The following is a 25,893-nucleotide window of genomic DNA, read 5'->3' as shown; positions in this document are numbered from 1 at the left end:
ACCTGGGTTCTTTCTAAATATATGAGATCTTGATGTACTTGCCTTTTTGTGCTCAGTTATTTTCAAGTTAACAATGATTTTCAGTTATATTAAACCTGATACAAATGAAAAGATATATCATATGTACCTGAACAGTAATCACTTGTATGTGTGTACCAAATTTTCTGTATCCATTCCTCAAAGGTAAGACATTTAGATCATTTCCATTTCTCAGCCTTTGTAAATTATGTAATTATAAATATGGGTGGTGACTTAATTTGGGTTATTATTGTCTTGACAATATACCATGACAATTGCTGCAACAGTATTCCATGACGAATAGCAACCTGGGGAGTTGAAGTCTATCACTGAATGAATTTAGGACTTGAACTCAAACAGTGCCAGAACCTGGGAGAGCTGATTCAGAAGCCATGGAGGATTGCTGCTTACTGGTTTGCTCCCAGTGGTTTACTCAGCTTGCTTTCTTACAGAAACCAGGATCTCCTGCCCAGGAATTACCCCATCCACAATGGCCTGAGCCATCCCCAATTAATCACTCATTAAAAATGAGCCAAGTCTTACAAATGGTTCTAATGGAAGCATTTTCTCAATTGAATATTCCTCTTTTCAGATAACTCTCACTTATGTCTGGTCATCTTAGAAATAGCCAGTAGAGGTGATAAAAGAGTTTCTTTAATATATAGATTTCATTTTCTCTGGATATGCACCCTGTAGAGGGACTGCATTTTCATATGGTAATCTAAGCTTAAAGCCATACTGTTTCCCACAACGGTTGTTATTAATACTAACTTTTCAGTCTCAGTGTCAAGGTACAAGATTTCCATTTTTCTTCACATTTTGACAAACTTTCTCTTTTGTTGCTTTGATGATAGTCATTGTAGTGAGATGTGGTGAGATGGCATCCCATTGTGGTTTTGTTTTTAACTTCCCTGGTGTTTGCGATGCTGAAGGGCTGAAGGGTTTTTGCACACTCACTGGTCATATGTCTGTCTTCTTTTAAGAAATATCCACTTTTTTCTATTACATGCTTTTTAAATTAAGTTATTGGGGGGTTACATTTTTTAATTCTTTAATTCTTTTTTATTCTAGATCTTAGCCATTTGTCAGAAATATATTATGCAAACATTTTCTGTTTGCACTCCAATGATTGCTTTCTTTGCTCTACAGAAATCTATTTGTATGACATAATCACACTTGTATATTTTTATGTTTTTGTCCTGTGTTGTGTGGTTAACTGCTTCCAAAATTCTATCCATTCAAGTATCTTGAGAACTTTCTATATGTTTTTTCTAATAGTTTATGATAATATATGTAGTATACTAAATCCATATTTACTTGACATAATAAGCTATGAGAGATAAGGAACTAGTTTTAATCTTGATGGGCTAATTGATTTTCAAGCAACATTAAATGAAAAACCTTATGCATTCTCCCTACAATATGTTCAAGACATATTTTGAAAGTCAACAGACTATAGATGCAAGAATTTGTTCTGTTGATCTGTATGTCTGTTTTTTTAAAAATCATTATTGTATCTTTGTATCGTATTTTAAAGATAGCTAACATAATTTCTTTCATTATATTTTTATTTTTAGACATTAATATTATTTTCTCTTTTGTAAGTTGGGGATCTTACATTAAGTCTAAAATACTGATACTATTTTAATGTTTCTCATTTATTGCCAAAATATAATATCATAGGAACATATTCTCGGTGTTACATTTTTAAATCACAGCTGGTTATTCACAGGAGAATTTGATGAACATTATCTAAAATGCTATGTATTATTTTTAAAATACTTATAGTTTTTTAAATAAATAAGAACCTTTTATTTTCAATATGATAACTTGCTATTGAAAATGTTTTTATACTGAATCTTTTTCCTTCAATTCTTTATATAAAATTGATTTTTGTATTAGTAAGTGAAAACTAACAAAAATTATAAATAAAATTCAAATGATAAAAGACATAATAATAATAATATGTTTAATCTTTGTTTAGGTATTTGTTACCTTCTAGAATATTACTTTTCAGTAATCATATAACTAAAATTCAGGAATATTTAAAGAAATAAACAAGACACTAATAATTGAGTAATTGCTCAGAGATAAAAGAACTTTTTCTTTCAAAAAGAGGACTTTACCTTTCAGATAATTCAAAACAAAATTGTAGGACAAAGGTGAAAGTTTCTCAGTGAGTAAAGATTTGGACTTGAGCTTGGACCACAAACACGTACACACTCTAAGTGTGTAGATAATGGAAATGAATAGATGCCATGGGCTGTTGGCAAGCCAGTTTAGCCAAAATTATTAGCTCTAGGTTCAGAGTAAGACAATGTCTCAAAAGATAACATGACTACCATTAGGAAAAGATATTCAGTGTTAATCACTGGAGTCCATACATGCATGCATGGGGAAGTACACCCATGTATACCTATACAACATACAACCACACACAGCACAGCAGAAACACAGAGGCACACATGCACACACAGTACAGACATATAAGCAGACACACAGCACAAACACACACACACAGAGAGCATAAACACAGTCACACACACACACACACAAATATACACACAGCTCATTCACAGAAACACAGACACACATACCACGAACACACAGGAGCAAACTCTACTAAATCCATGACCTATCACCACAAACAGAAAGCATTTAAACAAATCTCCCCACATAACAGAACTCATGTAGAAGAGCTGAGATTTAATCCGTGGTAAACTGGTGACCCAAGAAGTATTCTTGTATTTCTGTGTTCACATGCTCACACCTGTTGTGTCGGTAGCCTGGAGTAATCCATGAGAAAGCATTTATGTCAAAAAGCTGACAACTGGTACACATTGGCTCATTCCCAAGAGGCCCTCATTCCTTTGCCAACCCAGAACACTCTAATCTAATGACTTTACTCTGAAAATTACAGACATCTTAAGCAAATAAATGATGGTTTTAAACTATTGGTATAAATCACCAGCTAGGCAATGCCTTAACTATTCCTGATAAGAGCAATAGTAAACTAGAGAGTGAATAATCACACTTCAGTTCTAAAATAGATAGCATTTAAATGTTTAATGGAGTGATTAAAATTATTTGGTCTAGAATTATTTGTGTGTTTACTATCCTAAGATTTAAAAGAATTTGCCAAATGCCTTTATAAAAGAAGACACATATCTCACAATTTGCTAAGTTTAAGAATATGCCACTCCAGTAAAAAAAAAAATGAATACAAGATTACTTTTTATGATGTTATCTATCAAGAAGTAGTAAATGTGCCTATTTTAAGGCCAGATTTGCTGAAAAGGCGGATATTCGTGGGGAGGTATGTTTGAAAAAATACAATGATTTTTCCTGGGACAATTAGTAAGGCACACTTATCTGTGTCTTCTGTGTGCCAAGGCAAGGTGTGAACAAACTACTAAATGTTGGTCTTAGTATCTCATTAGGAACTGGTTAGAAAATCTTTCTTAACTTTTATAACCTGGTTCCAGGGATAGGGAAGAAGGCACAAAGTCAATTCTCAGTTTTGTCTGTTTTCTGAAATGTCCAAATGCCATGTTGTAGGGCTCTGGGCTATGTCAACACAGTTCATAATATGAACTGTAAAGCTTTCACTAAGGAAAAAATTAGTTGCCTATGTTTGAGTCAATACAAAGTTTAACTCTGTACATCATTTTAAAATTATCATTTTTGAGTATTAAAAAACTCTAAAACCATTGTCATCTTGTTTCAAGCCAGAAAGCTGACTAATGGGCCAGATGAAACATTTCTTAAAACAGGTAACTGAGGTCTGGAAGGGTCATTGTATTTTGGGGTGCATACCTGAGAGTCACATGGCATTTTCTTAGAGTCTTGTTTGATATTGTAAAATATTGTACCTAAGATGAAAGCTAACATTAGCAGACATTAGAATCTTTAGTTTCATGAAAAAAAAAAAAAGTCCATGTTGTCCTTTAGACAAAATGCAAGGTCACAGAGTACAAACATATTGCTTATTAAAAGTTAATTTAAAATTCATAATATGTTTAATGCCTTCACATAAAGAGGGACTGAGATAGAAGAATATATATCTATCACTATATATATATATGTAGAGAGAGAGAGAGAGAGAGAGAGAGACATCAAAGGGAGTGATAGGGTTAAATACAAAATATTCTTTTGTTCCTGTTCCTTATTGCCAGGCAGCCTCTGATTCTCACCTGTGAATGTGTGCTAGTAATAATGCATGGCAGGGTCCCTTGAGGTAGGGAACCTCCAGGGGGAGAAGTGCATCTGACCCTTGATATTTCCCATTTGAAGCTGCTCCAGGCACATAACTTTGGAAGATAATTCACTGCTGACTTTGATCACATTGATAGGATATCAATGGTTGGACTTCTCAGCCACCCCTGCCCAACACACACACTCAAAGCCACTTTGTCCTTTGTTTGAAGGATAAATAATGTTTGTTGTTCATGACACTCCTTGTTTATTTTCAAGCATGATGAGCATCAAAAGAACTTATGGGTCAACGCTACCATTTAAAACAAGCCTTGCAACTATCCATAAACTTGCCAAAAAGCCATATTAGAGTTTTCCATTTTTCAGTTATTAAAGATTGTAAATAGCTTGATACTCAAAAGTTCAGAACCTTTTTCTCTGCCTTCCCTAAATATAAAGAAAGGAGGATAGTGCAAAGAATGTAAAAGAAGTAAATAGAAAAAAATAAAAAGAAGGCAATAAAATATAAATAAGTTCTGTTATATATTTCTTACATTTTAATGGTTTAATATTAATATGCCAATGGGAAAATTTTCTGAGAAAATATGTGATTATATGTAAATATATTTTCTTAGTAGTGTAATATATGCACATAATATATAACAAAACAAAATATTGTTGATTATTTAGAATAAAACCACGCATAAGGAATGTAGCTGTTTAACTATAAGAATCCCATTGGCAAAAACATTCAACTTCAGAAAAGCCTGACTTTCAGCAATTCATTTATAATAAACCCTTCCTCTTAGAGTTAACATAAAAGTTTGTCAGTGGGTAGTCATTCCACCGTCCCAGTCTAAAACCTAAACTACCTCTAGCCTTTATAATCTAACAACCTTCACTTCAGCATAGATTCCTGGGCCAGGCGAGGGGAAGGTTTGCTTAAGATAACCCATTTAGTGCTGAATACTCCAGAGTTTCTCATGTTCTGCACATTGTCCAGTTGTGGGTCTCTCTGTTAATTACCATCTAGTACATGGAGGACACAGAAGACAGTTTCTTTGCTGATGGCTGAATAAGGCACAGATCTAGGATTATAGCTAAATACCATTAAAATAATTATATTATTGCTTTTTAAAAATTTTTAGACAAGTATTATTTGTTTTTACTCTAGGTCCACAGGCTGTCTAATTTCAGGTTCTTGACCAACAAAGCAGTGTGAGGCATGGATTCTATCACACAGAGTAGGCCATAAGTCAGATTAGTGATTTGTTGCTTACTCCTACTGCCTTTGCGTCACTAATGCTCCAGTGTATATTGCAGGCAGTACACCACTTTAGGTAAATGTTTTGTGGCTGGCATGCTATTTACATTTCCTGTTTGATAGTATGCATAGTACGTTTCTGTAATAACCATCCTGAAAGATGGAGAGGAAAATGCCAGGGAGGCACCAGCTCGATATCTTCATGTTCAGTGAAGTTGCAGTTGTCGACAGGAATTGGCCTTGCTTTCAGTTTTTGTAGAGTGATCTCTAGTCTTGTCAATACTCTGGGTATTTTGGGCATTACAGTGCAGTCCCTTAGGACAAAAACTCAATTAGATGTCACCCAAGCCTGGTACTGGAAGCTTTGTTTGGTGATAAGAGATGGGCAATTGGAACTCTGTCTTCCCCATTATTTGGCAATTTCTCTTAGATTACTTCATATATGTTTATTTTGGGAAGTTTCTACTCTATTAAGTTTCCATACTATTGCTCAAATATCCCTTGATTTTAGCTGTCTCAGTGTGGGTATATTCCCTCCCATAAAACAGTCTTCTCCCTCTCCACTTGATCCCCATTCCAGCCATCCCCAATCATCCATAACTTTCTACTCTATTTCCCTTTGCTAATGAAATCTATCCATTCATTCAATTTCAATTAACATTAGAACCTTTCATGGTGTGGACTCTTAAAATCCACAATGCCATCAACATGTCCTGTACAAGCTCTTGCTTGGTGTTTGGGGTTTTCCTGCACAACAGAAATATGGATCACAGAGTTTTCTAACTGCTTCTTCATTAGATGATACCACAAAGGTGTCAGATACACTAATTGCTATCATATTTTTTTTTAGGTTTTTGTCACGTATTTTATTGTATCATTCCTTATTAACATTTTTATGTTTTTATGTTGTTAAACATTGCTTGAAAGCCAGATTTTTTATTGGATATTTTCCTTATTTACATTTCAGATGTTATCCTCTTTCCAGGTCTCCCCTTCAGAAACCGCTCCCCCACCCCTCCCCCTGCTTCTGTGAGGGTGCTCCCCCACCCACCCACTCCTATCTTCACACCCTGGCATTCCCTTATGATAGGGCACGGAACCACCTCAGGCCCAAGGACCACTCCTTCCACATCAGTCCAACAAGGCCATCCTCTGCCACATGTGAGGCAGGAGTCATGGGTCCCTCCATGTCTGTTCTTTAGTTGGTGGTCCAGTCTCTGGGAGCTGTGGGGGTTTACGGCTGGTTGACACTGTTGCTCTCCCCATGGGGCTTCAAACTCCTTCAGCTTCTTCAGCCCTTTCTCCAACTCCTCCATCAGTGACCCCCACACTCAGTCCAATGGTTGGTGATCCATCCCATAAACAGTTGCCAAACCCGCATGCTATTGAGTATGCTGGGAAGTGCTTGCTTACAGGAGCCTGATATGGCTCTGCCAGAGACAAATACAGGGCAGATGCTCACAGCCATCACTTACGCTTTAGTCTCTATTACATTAAATTTGTGAATTGTTTGCAAACTCACCACTCTTGATATTGTCAGCTATCCCCTTTCTCCCAGTTTAGTATGTCTGCTCCATTCCCAATACATTTTAATTACATTAAATATTTCCCTGGGTTTTGTTATGTACATTAAATGAATAGAACATAAATTATTGATAAAAACAAACAAAACAATTGGGTAGAAGTTTACAGGTGATTACGCTAGATGCATATCTGTACTCGTGGACATTTGGATATTTGAATACATTTATGGCCACCACTTCAAATCTTTAAAATAAGGAGAAGAGCTGAAATTGAAATTCTCTCTCCAAATGTCCAAAAAATGTAAAATAAGAATGAATTTATTTCATCACTCAAAGACAATTATGACATGTCCTAAAATAAGTTTATGCTTATATTATTTTTCTCAGAGAATTCCAATCTTAATTTAAAAAATCCACTAAAGAAAGATGGAAATAGCTGGTGAAGTTATCTCCCCTCTCATGAAGGAATTAGCTGAACTTATCTGCTCCCTCTGAGGTCATCTTCACACTCTAAGTCTAATCTATAGTTTTCATGCAAATTCAGTTACCTAACATTTAAAGAAACAGAATTCTCAGCAGTTATGACTCTTTGTGGATCACAACTTTGAATACCCAAGACATAATCCACATATTAAATGATATCCAAGAAGAACAGAGGAGTGGCTCCTGGTTCTGGAAAGACTCAGTGCAGCAGTGTAGGGGAATAACTGAACAGGGAAGTGGGAAGGACTAGATGGGGGAACATGGGGAGTAAAGAGGGCTTATGGGACTTTCAGGGAGTGGGGAGCCAGAAAAGGGGAAATCATTTGAGATGTCAATAAAGAATAATAAAAAAAACTTTAAAAAAATGAAAAAAAGAATGTTTTTATGCCAAGAACAGTGGACAATCATGGCAAACATTATACAGCTTCAATTTTTCTTTTGAAATTTATTAAGAACAGAATAATTCAGTTAACAGCATTGACTATTGAACTTGTGAGCATGTCTTGAAGCTAGACCTATGACTTCCCTCCATTGGTGTCCTGGTCTGTATTTTAGCAGAGTTCATCCACTATAGTATTAACTAAGCCTGATGGTTTGGAATTATTCCATTCTCACTAACTTCTAATGGGGTACAGAGTTAAACAAAGAATTCTCACCTGAAGAACTTCGGATGGCAGAGAAACATCTTAAAAAATGCTCAACTTCATTAGTCATTAGGGAAATGCAAATCAAAAGAACCCTGAGATTTCACCTTACACCAGTCAGAATGGCTAAGATTAAAAATTCAGGAGACAGCAGGTGTTGGCCAGGATGTGGAGAAAGAGGAACACTCCTCCACTGCTGGTGGGGTTTCAAATTGGTACAACCACTCTGGAAATCAGTCTGGCGGTTCCTCAGAAAACTGGGCACCTCACTTCCAGAAGATCCTGCTATACCACTCCTGGGCATATACCCAGAGGATTCCACACCATGTAATAAGGATACATGTTCCACTATGTTCATAGCAGCCCTATTTATAATTGTCAGAAGTTGGAAAGAACCCAGGTATCCCTCAATAGAAGAGTGGATGCAAAAAATGTGGTATATCTACACAATGGAATACTATTCAGCCATTAGAAACAATGAATTCATGAAATTCTTAGGCAAATGGATGGAGCTGGAGAACATCATACTAAGTGAGGTAACCCAGACTCAAAAGATGAATTTTGTATGCACTCACTAATAAGTGGATAATAACCTAGAAAACTGGAATACCCAAAACATAATTCACACATCAAATGAGGTACAAGAAGAATGGAGGAGTGGCCCCTTGTTCTGGAAAGACTCAGTGAAACAGTATAGAGCAAAATCAGAAGAGGGAAATGGGAAGGGTTGGGTGGGAAAACAGGGGGAGGGAAGGGGACTGATGGGGCTTTCGGGGAGTGGGGGTCCAGAAAAGGGGAAATCATTTGAAATGTAAATAAATATATCAATAAATTTAAAAAAAAATGATACCCAAATATAAAGACTTTACATTTCACTGTTTCTCTGCCCCCTTAATAGACTAGTATTCAAGAATGTTTCTTTGATCTTTTTCTCATAACCCTATTATTATTTTTCTTCCCCATTTAATCTTAAATTTGCTTTCCACTTCAGTAAAACCAAACACAAAGCTGGAAATTTGTGGGACACCTCTAAAAGGCAAGCCACAACTCATTTTTAATTTCTGGAGATATTTTATATTGAAGTCACAAGATTGCAGTATTCAGTTAACACTTAAGAAATTTTATCCTATTTAAATGTATAGACATAGTGTTGGCAACAGTAAATTTATGAAAAAGGAGATGAAGATACATTTTTTCTTAGTTGTTAGAAAGGCTGTTCAAATGATAATAAGCTGGAATTATCATTTAAAAAGATCTCTTGATTTCCTGTAAAATTACTGCACCCACCATTAAGATATTTTTTTTCAATCTCTCAGAAGAGAGAAATGATTCATCATTATGGTTATTGAGAAATTTTCCACCTAAACTAATGAAGGTAACCCTTCTTTTGTGTGATAAAATAATGCACTGATTTTAAAATATCTAGCCGCTGGAGTTTTTTTTAATATCAAGAAACCGTACATGAATTCATTTCAAGAATTAAAATTATGGTTTCCCTTGAAAGGCAATGAGCACAGAGAGTTTAACAGGATTCCAGCAGTTCAAGTTTGACTTGCGTGGTTGGGTGGAGCACTAAAGTCTCAACCCTGAGCAACCTTTTTGTTTTTAATTAGTTTCTTTTTCAGCTTACATCTCTGCCACAAGATCAAATGTGCTCACGTTGTGCAAAAAAAAAAAAAAAAAAAAAAAAAAAAAAAGTAAAATTACTTTTACATGTAAAGGGTAATTGTACAACTTTGCTCAGAGCACTCTTTCCATGATTTTTTCTACTTTCAAGATAGCATGTGCATGAATTAATTCTAAACAGCTGTTCTTTTATGGAATCTCATTATTTCCCCCTTATTTAGAAGATGGGCTTATGATATGGTAACAGAAAAATGACTTTATGGTTTCTGACAGAGAAAAATATGTGTTTCTTTATATATAAACTTGTAATGTCAATGTCAACCAATTGCTTTATGCCTAATGGCCTCTTAAGACATTTACATTGTTTGGGTTTCCATTTGAAGATCTCCTCTTCCCAGAATCTACACTTGCTAATATTCTCTCTGGTAGATGCTGGAGTCCACCTCACTGTATTTACTATCTTCCAGGATATTCCATTTCTTACCTTGCTCATTTTTTCCTTTCAACCTAGTTATTACTATTGAGGACTTTGAAGTAACTCAAACACAAATGTGAGTGTTCCTGGCTCTGCTCAGATGTGTACTAAGTCTGAAACATTGTCCATAATGTCTCTGTGCATGGTTTACAATTTGGGAACCTAAGGCTAAAAATGTCATATACTTCACAGGACAGAGAGGTCTAGCTAAAGAGATTAAATAAGTTTTTAATCATACTGGATTTTTGTCAAATAATAAATGCTCAAACTGCAACTATCATGTTTATCTTTGTCCACAACTGTCTATGCCAATTGTTATAGATTTTTTTTGAGAACATGCAGATAGAACTGTTTATACAGGCTTCTTCCAAATGAGATGAACTTGGCACAAATTAAACCTTAAGGTGAAATTTTATTGTGATTTATACAATTCAATCAAATAATCATGTCTTCTTGAGTATTCTGTATTTCTATCCTCAATCATCCTGACAGTGTTTCTACCAGAGTCTTAGTTCCTGCACCATTTCTGTCTTGTGCCTAGTATTCTGTTGCTGCCCTTATTCCCAGAGTTTTATCTTAGGACATGTATGGGCTGGAGAAATATAGTCAAAAGGTGTTGTATGAAGAAACTTACATAAAAAGTTATGAAAAGTTAAACCTTGAAAGGATTTCTTATTTGAAGCATGAATCACTCAAAAATAAATGGACCGCTTCAATTATAAACCCAAGTCATGGGTAATTCAATACTTTTATCAATAAGTATGCCAAAACCCAAGGATTTAGAGGGTAGTTTGACAATTCATTTAGGGAAACATCTTTTATTGAGTGTCTAATGACTGAGCTGGTTGCTTATAAGGTTGTGCACTGGATACTAGGTGGAAAGAAGACTTCAGAAGTAAAAACAAAAGGACAACACCAGAAAATAGCAGGTAGGGTACATAAAATCCAGGTGTGTGCGGGTGGTGGTAGTGGTGTGGGGTTATATATTGCCAAAAATATAAACCTCCTCATATCCATCAACTTCTTGGTTTTGGTTTAATGAAAAAAAAATTATTATTTTCAATCAAACCCTTTCCCAAGTTTGTATAAATTTTGTATTAACATATATTCATTGTATAAAACAGTAATCTTTATTTTGATATTTATATTCAAATGTGTAATATTCATAGATCATGGTACACATATAATCATTCTCTTTTGAATTAGTGCATATTAGTTTTAGAACACTCTAACATTTATGAGAAAATATGTACTCACTAAGCACAGAAATCCAGATATAGGCTCTGGCATTGGTAGTGTTCCACATTAGTTTAGTGTCTTATTTAAAATTAGTAAACAAGTATGATAAGTTGACTTTTACATATATATATATATATATATATATATATATATATGACAGAGAAAAATATCACAGTCTGCTCCATTAATAGATACAATTACTTTATGCTAAAAATTATAAATTATAGTATCAGGTTAGGGATGTACCTCAGTGGTAAATTATGTACATAGTGGTATAAGGCATTGGGTTCAAAATATAACACAAACACATATGTATATGTGTATAAGCATTATATATGTTTACTATATATGTTCTATATGTAATTAATGTTTTATATTATAGACACTATTTTATAAGTTATATATTATATATCATATACAGTATATACAATATTTAAAAAATATATACTTCATACATATTACATGATATATACATACTCAGGCATACACATATACATACATATATACTTACATACAGATATGCATACATATATACATATATGAATACATACATACATATATAGCTACCTACATATATACATATATACACATACACACATGAACACATATAAACATATACATATATACACATATACACACATACACAAATATATACATATACACAAATATACAATATGCAGATATACTTATATAGACATATATACATGCATGTATATATACATAAACATTCACATACATTTTTATACTTACATATGTATATTCACACATATAAACATTTATATGAACATATATATATATATTTACATGTAGACAGATGTATACATTTACATATATATATAGTGCTCTAGATTGAATTCAATGCACTGTACCACTGGGTACATACTGAATATTTACATATCTACATATTTACCACTGAACTACAACCCTAAACTGATTTTAAAATTTTTAATTAGCATATACTAATTGTAATTATCAATGGCGTAGGGGGTTCGTTTTGCCCATGTAAATGTTATATTATGTAATAATAAAATATGGATAATTAGCACATCTGTTATCTTAATCTATTTCTAGCAACTGAAAACCATCTTGCATGCAGGAGTTCATTTTTTAAAATCTTTTTTTTTTTATTGTTTTTATTTCACACCATGCACCCTTATCCCAGTCATTTCCCTTTCCCTTCACACCTACTCCCCATCCTAGCAACTTCTGCACAGAGGAAGACAATATCTCATTCTGGAAGCTGTAGTGTGTGACAGTGTGCTATACAGTTACCCCTCTGTCCACAATTCTTTGCTTGCAAATGTTCATTGTAATGAAACATGGGTTGATTTGAGGTCTCTGTCTCCTGCTACACTGTCGATATTAGGTCCTCACCAGGATTTCTCTCAAGTATCTTGTTGTTATCCTGTGTTATGGAGATCATCCTGCTTCGGATCTGTAGGATAAGCCCCTTTTGCACCCTCTAGCAATTCATATATGGAGTAGATGTTCAGGTGGGCCAACTCAAAACCCTGGATCTGGGCCTGGATTGTAGCTGAGTTGGTCAGGTTGACAGCTCTTCCTCATCCACAAGAACAGGGTGAGCTCTCTAGCTCACTTTATGCTGCTGAGCAAAAGGCAGAGCCAGTTCCCTGCTCTCATACCCTCAGGGTGGCTAAATTGAAACCAGGCAAGGTACAGGACCTCCTCTTCTGAGTGGTACAGCCAGCAAGGGGCTGGGAGAACTTTGCTGCTCTCTTGTTCTTGGTACTGGCTCACCTGCCACCCGTAACACTAGGGATAGATCTACTGTCCTGGCCAAAGGAGGTACAGGGTCTTCTCTCTTAAGAGTTGGGCCAGCTCTCTAGGCTTCCTTGGGTGAAGAAGGATCAGGTAGGGATGAATTGTTTTCCTAATCCAAGCTACAACACTGCAGAAAAGTTGCAGGGCCAGCTCCCCTGTGCTCAGTCCCCCAGCTCACCAGCATCCCTGCCATCAAGAATCATCTCTACTATGCTGCCCAAGGCAGGTGAAGTACCTGCTTGCCCAAGTAGGGCAGCCTATGACGGGGTAGGACCAGCTCTTCTGTTTGCAGTAGGTGGCAAGGAATAAGAGGGGGAAAGTATCTCTTCCTCACCGCCGTTGCCACTGCAAGGCAGAAGAGTGGCAAAGCCAGCTCTCCTGTGCTCACACCCTCAGGGCCAGTTTGCCTGCATCCCTAGCAACCAGGACCAGCTCTACTGTGCTTCCTTTATGAGGGGCAGGCTCAGCTCTTCTGCTGTCCTGCCTTGGGGATAGTACCATACCCAGAAAGATGGGATCAGCTTTGTATAGTCCTCAGACATCAATTTGGCTCCAGGTGGCAGCCCAAACCATAGACATCTGCTGAACTTTAGAGGTAATGGAACCTCATTGCTGCAGGGTCATGGACCCAAATATGGCCTTCTGTGGCAGCACGGGGCAGGACTTCACCATGGCCCCCTTTGGCACTGCTGGCCACTCACTTAGGCTATTCCTCACTTTGAGTCTCTAGCCCTAACCCCCTTCATTGTGCATACATACACCTTTCTGCATCTCCCGCTTCTCCATCTCTCCACTCCTTACTTGTTCAGTTTAGTGGCACCCAGGCATCTAGGTGTCTGGCATCATCTCGGGAGTGTTATGACCTGTCTATGCACTGGGCACGGGTCACCTCATCTGTGTGCTGTCCACCCAGGCCCTATGGTGCCTGACTATGGGTTGTTTCAGGCTTATTCTGTAAACCAAGTCCTGTAATCCAGGGCAAAGTTTTTCTCAGGCATGGTCTTCCTGGTCTCTAGAGTTCATTTTTTTCGTTATGTGTGTCTCTGTGTTTACATATATTCCTACAATGTAATACAGCATGACTTCATGGTTTTGAACAAAAGTTCATTGATTCATCAAAATGCAGGCATCCATTCTTTAACCTCTTTTAAGAATGTCATAGAGCTGGAATTATTTATTAATTTGGATTTCCTGATGGCTCCTTTCTTTTAGCAGTGAGCATACAGATCTGTCTTTGTTTTACTACTTGGTTGCTCACTACGGGTGTGGTGTAATATTATTTAATATAATATGCCAGGTAATTTGTCTGCTCACCAATTGAAAATATTTTTGTTGTTCCAAAGTTAGGAGAATTATAGATAAGTATAATGATATAGTCTTGCCAGATTTTTGCATGCATATGATTCTTTGGAGTAAGTGCTTAAAGATCCAGTTGTGTGTCATGTATGAAGACTGCATAGTATTGATAAGAAACCGCTGAGGTTTTCTTTTTTTCTTTCTCTACTCATAAAGAAAACCATTTACTCTTTCTCTGCCTCCTCAGGTCTATTGGCTATTGCACTGTTGATGCTTTAGCCACCATCATACAAATCTAGTGTATCTCATTATTAGGTGAGCATTTAGTTTTCTAATGGTACATTGAGCTAAGCATTTGTCCTGTGGGTTTTTTCCCATTTGCACAATATCTTGCTAAAGTATCTATCCAGATAATTAGTCAAATATCTCTTATTTACTCTTCTCCACTTTTTAAGTCTTCATTGTAATTATTAGCCATCTATGATCCAGTTATTGTAGTTCTGGAAAAAAGCAATGGAAATTATTTCAGAATGTAAATAATAAAAAGCCACCTGCATATATATGTCTATCACTCAGTTTGTCCCACAAGGAATCTATGGTAAATAGTCTAAATATACATCGATGGATGAAGAAAACATGATTAGTTCCATTTAATCAGAAAGTATTCAAATGGGGGATAAGAAAACAGTGACCAAGTTTCCCTTTCACTTCTTCCTGGCATATACATAATTGGAAGAATGGAAAGATGAAATTCACTAGTATCCAATACAACTGAAAAGACCACTTAGGTTTAACCTACAATTTATCTACGTGCATTTATTTTTAAAATATTTTTACTCATAATCATAAGCAATCATATTAAATATAACTTTAAATTGCAAAATATTGATGACATAAACATTCATAATTAGTATGTCAGATGTCACAATGTTTGGGTACAGATTAAATAAGTACAATATAAATGAATGTGGATATCTAGATAGATAGATAGATAGATAGATAGATAGATAGATAGATACATAGATAGATAGATAGATAGATAGATAGATAGATAGATAGATAGATAGATAGATAGGTAGATAGATAGATAGATAGAAAGATAGGTAGATAGAATATTCCCATAGTGTTAAACAAAAACCCTTAAGTTGTAGAATTATATGTGTAATGGTAATAACACAAATTCAGAATATTTTGTTTAAATAACAATACACATTTTGAAATGCATAGTATAAACCAAAGATTTTAGGAAGAGTAAAATAGAAAGTCTCGACATATTTTTTCATCCAACAGACACTTGTATTGTGCTGCTCTGCCTTTTTCAACTTCCTTAGAACTTCTAGGGTTTATAAAAATATTCAACTTTCCACAGAATGGAGGGATGCTACATGAGGTTAACTTTGGTCACTGAGTTCTTGAGAGAGGGTATATTTCTTTCAAAGGAAATTCGGTGCATTTTGTGAAGAGTGTTATTTTACAATGTAACCCATCTCATTCATTGCATCAGTACAGCCAGTCCTGAAGAACACAGCATCCAAACTGAAGTGCACTGTAAGATTAGCTTCTGCTGTACTACTCCTTCAGGCTTTGTTATAGAGGGGAAAGATCATTTTCTTTTTAGGGAGTTGTACTCTAATGTAGGACTTTCCAGAGCATTTACCAGTGCATATATATTCGAGTAGTGACTGCACACTGTTTTCTTCAGAATCCCTGCCCTTTCCTCTGCAGGGAGCATTGCCTGTTCTTTTCAGCTAAGTCATCCTTCACCATTCTGGGCTGCAGGAGTGCTGCTCAAATGTAACACCAAGCTAATCAACAGAATAGCTGTCAGGTCTTTGCTGGAAACTATATTAACCTTGTCTCTTCATACTGCGAGCAGAATGAAAGTGACACAAATAAAATGTAATGGATAAAATATATTGTTCATGTAAGGTAACAAGGAACTACAAGTTGACATTCTTTCTCTCTTCCCTTACTGTGTTTCCATACCCTTTTCCATGATCTCTTCTCTGTATCATGCTTATGTCAAACACATAGTAGTAGAGATACAATAAATATGTTTTAAATGATAAGAAAAAATAAATGAGTTAAATAAGATTCAATAAACTGACAATGGAATTTCTTGCTAAGAATACAGACTATCAAATCTGGAAAGATATCCACAATAAAACATTTGTTTTTCCTGAAAACCAAATCTTCCACCCCAGGTTCCTTACATGCATATATTCTCATAATAAAATATGTTAACACAGGCTTCATTTTAATTCTAATAACAAATGTCAGATTCTCATATTAAAAATAACTTTCATCCCTACGATAGCACACACTAAATCTCTCAAGATGCACTGCAAGGATTTGAGAAATATAAAAACAATTATGTAAGCCAACATTATTATTTTCTTTGGTTTTATGGAACTCATGATAATTTATAGCATGCAGGCAGTGTGTGCAAGGTCACATAACCAGTAAATAATAGAGCTGACCCTTGAACTTGTGCCTAGACGCTGAGAAAGTTCTTGCTTAAGTCTGTCTGCCCTGTCATTTAGCTATGTTTATATTTCTTTCCTCAAATCAGAAAAAAATTCTAAATATATTCTTTTCAGAGGCATCGCTTGGTAAAGCACACATGCTGTTGGCGTTGGTTTTCTCTCCCCTTTAACATTTGTGATCGTGTTTGCTGAGCGAAGAGAAATGCTAAGACTCAAGACCAAATGTTTACTGAGCAGATTATTCTTGATGGCCTTCTGCTTAAAAGTTTAAAATTAAAAATAGAACAGTATTCTCTTCTTGTCCCCTGAAAAAGTATACAGGATAAGCAACATGGTGCAGGGCAAGGCCCTGAAGGCAGAAGCTCTGTAATACATCTTCTTTATTAATAGCCATTCATTTTCAAAGGAGAAAATATTAACTAATGGATTTAATGGCTGCAACTTTCATCACTTTAACTGTGAATAAATTCCATTTTGCTTTTACTTTAAAGAATCTAGAGACAGAGGATGGTCATTCATGGCTGTGTGAAGTCCTAGCAGTGTTGCTTTGAAGGACTGATGACCCAGCCTCTTCAAATACCCTGCTCCACAAAAATGCTACATGGTGCTAAAGCATCAGGGCAAGTGTCACAAGAGACTGTAAATGAGCCCTAGGCTTGTGAATGTGTTGAGAGAATATGTTTGAAGTTATGATGTAGAAGTCAAAGAGAGTGTTGCTTTCTCTTTTGACACAATATTTAGAACAGTGCACTTTTCTGGGTAGGAAGACGAATGAAATTAAATGCTAACTTTCCCTTTGATTGATGTGTTCAGAAAAATCTACATACTGGTAGACAATAACATTGTTCATCCTATATCCAAATGCCATAGTGTCCTTGATAGTCAAGGAGGCTGGTTAGTTCTTCAAAGGGGAAAATAGTAACTAATAGCGTTAATGGCTGTAACTTTCATCACTTTAACTGTGAATAAACTCCATTTTGCTTTTACTTTAAAGAATCTAGAGACAGAGGATGGTCATTCATGGCTGTGTGAAGTACTAGCACTGTTGCTTTGAAGGACTGATGACCCAGCCTCTTCTAATACCCAGCCTTTGAAGGAGGCTGGATAGTTAGGAGTGAGGTTGTAATATGACCATCTGGCTTTCTGTTCTTGGACCATCCCTACCCTTCTTCCTGCTATATCTTCTTATATATCTTACCATGATTATGATGGAATGATCGCCTACAACTGTAAACCTGACTAAATTCTCCTCCTTCAATTTATATAAACAAAAATAGAAAACAAAGAACTAAAAATAATACATGACCTCTTGTGTCGCAAGTATTATTGTCACGTGTTTGAAAATATAACTTGTTTAGACCCTTTAGCATTCTATCCAACATTTTGTCAACAAAAAATACTGATTCTTCTACTAATGGCGTAAAAAAGCACTTTAAGACAAACAATGACATTGTGGAAAAAAATGTCATGGTGTAATTTCTACCTTTGACACTTGATGACTGAAAGTTTTAAAATATGCAAATGATTTTAAGGATCCCACCTTTACTAGCTATTTTATGTGGGACAGAATTAACATTGCATTCTATGAGAATGAACTTAACAAATACAAAAAATTAAAAAGAATCCCATGCCCCTGTGTAGGAGAATGCCAGGGCGGGGAGGTTGGTGGATGGGGGGAGCACCCTCATAGAAGCAGGGGGAAGGGGGATGGGATAGGAGTTTCTGAGGGAGAGACCTGGAAAGAAATAACATTTGAAATGTAAATAAAAAAATATCTAATAAAAGAAAGAACCTACATGATGCTTAATTAAATTTGAAATTCAGATAAGCAGAAGCAAAACAAAATTAGTGTATTTAAGACACAAATATTGAATGGGACATACATATTTTAAAATTCTTTCTGGTTTAATAGATTTAAATTCATCCTGAAATTTTATATTTTATAGACAATGTCCCTTGGACAACAGTTGCATAGTATTTGATATAAATGTATTGTTTAACAAAATTTGTCTTACTCTTCTACCTAGTATATTTTTTAATTCATGCTCCATAGAAGCACTCACATTTGTAAATTTTCAAATGGTTGTTTTCTTTATTTACATTTCAAATGTTATCCCCTTTCTACATTTCCCTTCTACAAACCCCGTGCTCCCTTCCCTTTCCCCTATCTCTATGACAGTACTCCCCCCAAATGAGTCAAAATTTAGTGGTTTTTCGTTTAAGCCACATATTAGTAAGATATCAGATGCTCTCATTATTGAAAGATTGCCAGGGATGTTTTGTCTCTTGGCATCCAAGACTCCAGTAAAGTCCATCATCTCAACATTGAATCTCTATAAAGAACTGACTCAGGAAGTGTCTCAAGTACTTATATGGGGTCACATGAAAATATTGCCTAGGTGTCTGTGACACTACTTCTGTTGGACATATAGACATTTCATTTCATGTTGTATCTGTTGTACAGCATGGATGGATGACCAGAGAATGTCCTTTACATTTCCTGTTTGGAGAAACCATGGCTCTGATGACCTCCTGAAGAAAGGGCATACATGCACACAAATAGTCAATCAGTCAGAATGTAGGAAGATTATAAAATTAATTCAAAGCTAGTCCTTGAATTCTAACAATCTATTTTTCTATATTTGGCACCAAAGGATGAAGAGAAAGAAAAGAATACAGAGCATGAGGATGACTGTTAAAATCTTTAGAAAGTGGTAGAAAAACTGAAGGCATCATTGTAATGTTCATTGTAATTGTCATAATTAGTCTCTTTGCATATTTCCAACATTAAAGTGGAGTAGATGTAAGCTATACTTAAACAGAATTTAAATTACATTAACGTGCATAGAGATTGGTAACATGAAACATAACTCTAATTTTTATTTTACACTTGGATTAAGTCCAGTCTTGTATCAATGTTTTCTTGAACTCAATTAAGCATTCATTTTACTGATAAAAATAACTTTTTTAAAAGCACAATTATCAGAAAAGTACACATTTATTTTAATGTTTATCAATTAAATTTAATAAACACTAAATGTTATTTTATTGATTGTTAACATAGAGATTAAATTGAACAATTTTTACTTTTAAAGGCCTGATGTTATAGCTAAAGATGCATGAATTCTTAGTGGCTTTTGGCAAAAAATGTTTGGTCCACGTCCCAGTGTGTCTTTCTATTTCCCACATGTGAAATAAATGTCATTTTATTTTGGCAGGCACTTGTAATTTCTAGGCATTTGTAATGCTCTAGAAAATAAACACATAATGAAAAGAATATAAACGTGTGGGAAATATAAGCTCACACTTGTCTTAGAAAGGGTTTCTACTTATTTTAAAATAAAACTGAATACATGTTATCATATAAAATAATGGGAGGAAATTTAAGTTCCAGTTGGTGCCAGAGAGACATTGAAGTAATAGCATAGTATTAGCCTGATGCCTGCAGTTACATGCTTCCTTATTCTTCATCATCTAGATTTATAAATGAATAAATAACTAATTAAATAATTAAATAGAAAGAAAAGAAAAGAAAAGAAAGAAGAAAAGGAAAATAAAGAAAAGGAAAGAAAAAGAAATTACATATAAAACAGCAACAACAAAGCCCAGACTACTGAATGGTGCCCTACTAATGACAAATATTTGTTTTTGGAATTGCTTTTCATGCTCTAAGTATTTCACCTTTTTGTTTTCCTATAGCCAGTGTGAGGCCCACAGGAGGAAGTCTACGGCTTTCATCTTGATTTATAGAGATGATGATAAAAGTTTAGTCTCACAGCTTGGTGTCCACTGCTCTAGTAAAATGCAGCCTACAGCTTATGTTCAAAGACAGGTTAGCCATAGCTGAATGTAGTTTGATTCTAGTAAACATAGCCTACAGTAGAAACATATTGGATACAGGTTCAATGATAGAAGAAAGAAAACTAAAAAATATTCCAATAAACAGTGTGTTTTCCAATTAATGTTGCACCTTAGATCTTTTTTTTTTCTTGGTAATCCCTAGGAGATTATTCTATACTATGGTTAATGTGTAATTTAAAATAGTGATAGAGTATTTAGCCTGTTCGTACGTTCTCTACATAGTAGTCACTGTATTTGGGTAATCTCTATGCTCTCTCAAGCATTTATTAAACCAATAAACTATTGCAAAAAATAAATATGCAAGTAAAGAAACAGAATTCAATGAGAAAGTGCAGGATCTCCAAAATAACATGGCATAATTACTAAAGACTTCTCTGAGGACATGATATTTCTCTTAAAACTATGAAAGAGGAGAGTCAGCCAAGCTAGAAACAGAAGGAAGGCTGTGCCTGTCAGAAGATGGGGAACTTGAAGACACTTGGCAAAGGGGTGTGGCACTGATCAGAGATGGGAGCCAGATTGGCTAACCTTTGGAAAGTCACTGGCAAAGAAATGACACATTGATTTACATTTTCCCTTTCTCTGCTGCAGATAATGAATGCTCTCTTTTCTTGGCAAGGGTTCCAAACACAGAATCTGATTGAGCATGCACAGTGGCAAAGGAAAGGGAGAGAAGATTATGTATTATTCTGACTGTGGAAGTGAGGAGCATACCATAAAGAATATGCATAAAACTGACTGAAAAATATATTGGGATGTTGCTGTGAAAAACACCTGAGCATGGAGATTTAGAGGATGCTATTTGGTGTCAGTTTCAGAAGTTTCAATCTGAGGTACTGTCTTTGATACTGTTTCTTTAGATCTGTGGCGGCAAGGTTGAACATGTGACTGAAATCCCCATCCTCAAAGTAACCAGGAGCTTAGACAAAGAGAAGGTCCAGGAACAAACTCCAGATGATACTGCAATAATATTCTTCCTTCTGTTAGACCTGCCTCTCAGTAATGGAATACAAATCCATTGAGTTATTACTTCATTGACTACAGCAGATTCATCAGGATACATTTCTTCCAGTAGTTATAAGCAGAACATACAACATATTGGGTATTTCATCTACGGTCCCTCCCTTTGAGTCCTGAGAGTCTTTCACCTCCCAAGTCTCTGGTACATTCTGAAGGTTCCCACCATTTCCTCCCTCCTAAGGTAGCCTCTTTCCATTCTTCTTCTGGCCCCCAGGGCTTCAGTCCTCTTCCCTACACTCAATACCTGATCAAGTTCCCCATCCTGTCCCCTTTCCCATCCAGGTCCCTCCCTCCATACCTGCTCCTGTAATTGCTTTATTCTCCCTCCGAAGTGGGACTGAGGCATCCTCACCTAAGCCCTTCAGCTTGTTAACCTTACTGAGTTCTGTGGATTGTATCTTGAGTCTTCCTTCTCCTTAAACTTCATACGGTTTATGGATCGTATCATGGGCATTCTGAGATTTTAGGCTAATATCCACTTATTAGTGGGTACATACTATGCATTCCTTTTTAGTCAGAGTCACCTCACTCAGGATGATATTTTCTAGTTTCATCCATTTGCCTGCAAAATGCAGGATGTCCTCATTCTTAATAGCTAAATAGTATTCCATTTTGTAAATGAAAGGTAAACATTTTTTATATCTATTCTTCTGTTGTGGGACATCTAGGTGGTTTCCAGCTTCTGGCTAATACAAACAAAGCTGCCATGAGTATAATGGAAAATGGTTCCCTGCGGCAAGGTGGAACATCTTTTGGGTATATGCCCAAGAGTGGTATAGCATGGTCTTCAGGTAAATAGATTTCCAATTTTCTTAGGAATCTCCAGATTGATTTCCAGAGTGGTTATACCAGTTTGCAATGCCACCAGCAATGGAGGAATGTTCTTATTTCTCTACATCCTCTCAAATATGTGTTGTTGCCTGAGGTTTTGATCTTAGCCATTCTGATTGGTGTAAGGTAGAATCTGAGGGTCCTTTTGGTTTGCATTTCCATGATAACCAAGAACTTTGAACAGCCATTCAAGATTCTTCTGTTGTGAATTCTTGGTTTAATTCTGTACCCTATTTTTGATTGGGTTGTTTGCTTTTTTGGTTGTTAGTTTCTTGACTTCTTTATATATTATGAATATTAGCCCTCTATCAGATTTGGGGTTAGTGAAAATTTTTTCCCAATCTATAGGTTGGTGATTTGTTCTATTGACTATGTCCTTTCAATCCAAGTATTTGAAGTTTCACAAATTCAAACTGGATAAAGCTTGTCAAATTACCATTTAAAATCCGCTACAATCATTGAGATGAGCCTAACAAATCAACCCACACATTAATACTTCTTGTTTATGACAATTTCCTATGATCTTTATTTTGGAAGCCAACTGTTTCAGGTATTATGTTTTGTTTTTCTGTTTCATGCACTGAGGTCATTTTTTAAAAGTTTTTAATTCTACTAAAGTATTTATTGATAGTTAATCCTATTCTCTCATTTTCCTATATTTTCACTTCCACTATTGAACTGAAGTAGTCTACTTGGCTCCTGCTATTTTATTCTAATATCATGTGTATAGGTGTGTGTGTGTGTGTGTGTGTGTGTGTGTGTGTGTATGTATGTATGTGTGTGTGTATGTGTATACATGGATGTGAATAAGTAGATTTGCACCTATGTGTACTCTTTTGTAGTGATTCTGCAATATGTATAATGTGTAAACAATATATTTGCTATTATAATCAACCTGTTTCTTTGTGTCATTCTTTTGCATTTATCAATTTTAGATTTTTTTGAGACAAGATTTGCCTATATAGCCTTGGTTGGAATTTATCTTACACTTATCCACTTACTTGTCTCTTCCTCCAAAGGGAGGTAACCTTACCAACTTATGAATATCACAGATGACAAGAAAAAATATTTTACTAGAACAAATGCATGTACAATGGCAAAAACTTCCAAAGTATATCATTCAAAATCCAATAAAAATTCCCAGAAGTATAAGAAGCAGAAATCTATAACCTATTATGATTGGGATACTTAACCAATTAAGGTTGAACCAGAAACAACAAATTATAATTTTAGAGAACAAATAATGAACCCGGTGATCATGAAAAAATTCTCATAATGCAAGAAGATATAGAAATATTTATAATTTATTGAATAAACTTATTGCTTATTAAATAAAATTTGCATTAATGAATTTTGTAAATAAAGGATATTAGACTTAAATTGCATATTAAGTTTCCATAAAAAGATTATTTGTATTGAAAAATGGCAGTAGAAAATGTCTACATAGAAAAGATAATAATGCTAGGTAGGTTACTCAGTCAAATGTTTTACATGAAAGCAAAAAGACTTGACTTCAGATGCCCAGCAACCATATTAAAACCAAGGACTGTTAGAACTAGAACACAGAGACAGGGTGATCCCTAGAACTCTCTAACCAACTTGTCATGTAAAGTCTGTGAGTTCCAAGTGCAGTGAAAAATTCTGTTTCAAAAATAAAGTGAGATACCTATCAGCAATTTCTCATGGAAAACAATAGAGGAAGACATCTGTATTAATTATTTTTCTGTTGCTTTGATTAAGCTCCATGACCAAGAAAACTTATTGAAGGAAGGGCTATTTGTGCTAATGGTTCCATAGATAAACAGTTCCATTATGATAGTGGCAAACAGACGGTACAGCAAGAGAAATGTGAAGCTGAGAGAGCCCAGATCTTCAAACAAAAGTACTATAAACAAAGAATGAACTAGAAGTAGAATAAAGTTTTAACACTCAAAGCCTTCCTCCACTGATAAACATCCTTTGAACATGCATGAGGAAGGATCCTTGTCAGGAGACCAGAAATAGAAATTTATGTCCTCCAGGTTTTTATTTCCCCGTGTTGTAAATCATCAGGTACTGGCAGGTCTGTATGAAGAGTCTTGTCCCATATTTTCTTTATTATGCTACACAAATAGTTCATTATCTTAATTAGCAACACTGTAGCATGTCTTAGGTTAAAAGAATGTACTTCTCACAAATTTAGAGTTCTTATTTTAAATCTTAAATACATTTATTAAGTTCTATGTTAGCTAGTTTTCTATGAAATTTAAAATCATTCAAATGCTTTCCGTTTTATTTCAACAGGATTTGATTGAAAGTGCGTTAAATCTATAATTAATTTTCCAAGAATTGGCCCACCAATTTTGAGCCTCCTGGTGCAGTGAAATGGAACATTGCTCTATTAATTTAGTCAGGGTACTAGAATTGTGAATAGAACTAGGAAGGAAGCCTTTCACCTGGCACTGTGGTCCTCACAGACACAGCTGTGTTCTCGCTCTCAGTTCAGAGTCCTGATTTGAATGCATATTTGTAGCCATTTTCTTGTCAATAGCTTTTAGGGTGATGCAAATTTCCTTTGTATTTGCTAAATTTTCACCATGTAAGTCTTCCTTCTGGGGTTTATGTCTTACCATTTCTTACTCAATTTTTAATGATATTTCCTTCTGACATATTAAATGATTGTTTCTTTGATTTAGTAATTTTACATCATCATCACCATTTATCTTCATCTTCATCTTCATTATCATCATCATGGTCATCATATCTTAGATGCTGTCAGTCTATTTTATGGAATGTTCGATTAAGACCTTCAGCTGCAATTACTATAATTACATTTTAGAAAAAAACACATTAATTAAAAAATTTTATGTCGTTAAAAAGGTTGCTAACCTAATGCCAATAGATTCTCTGCATACAATAAATAATATATTCAAATAAGATAAATGAGTTTCATTTCCATCCATATGGCTTAGAAAACTGTAGACTAGGAATTATCGCTGCTTATCAGTTAGAGATTATCACTAAAAAAATACCACAGATTAAGGAGTTAATTTAATAATAATTCTTTTGTTATTTATACCCTAGAAGTCTGAGGTATTCTTGTATCAACTTGAATTTCCTGTACACATGTGATACCTATTACCTATATTTTCTTTTTGAAGAATATTGCTAT

This window comes from Apodemus sylvaticus, chromosome 13, assembly GCF_947179515.1.
Source record: "Apodemus sylvaticus chromosome 13, mApoSyl1.1, whole genome shotgun sequence".
NCBI lineage: Eukaryota > Metazoa > Chordata > Mammalia > Rodentia > Muridae > Apodemus > Apodemus sylvaticus.
This window is presented reverse-complemented; position numbering follows the sequence as displayed.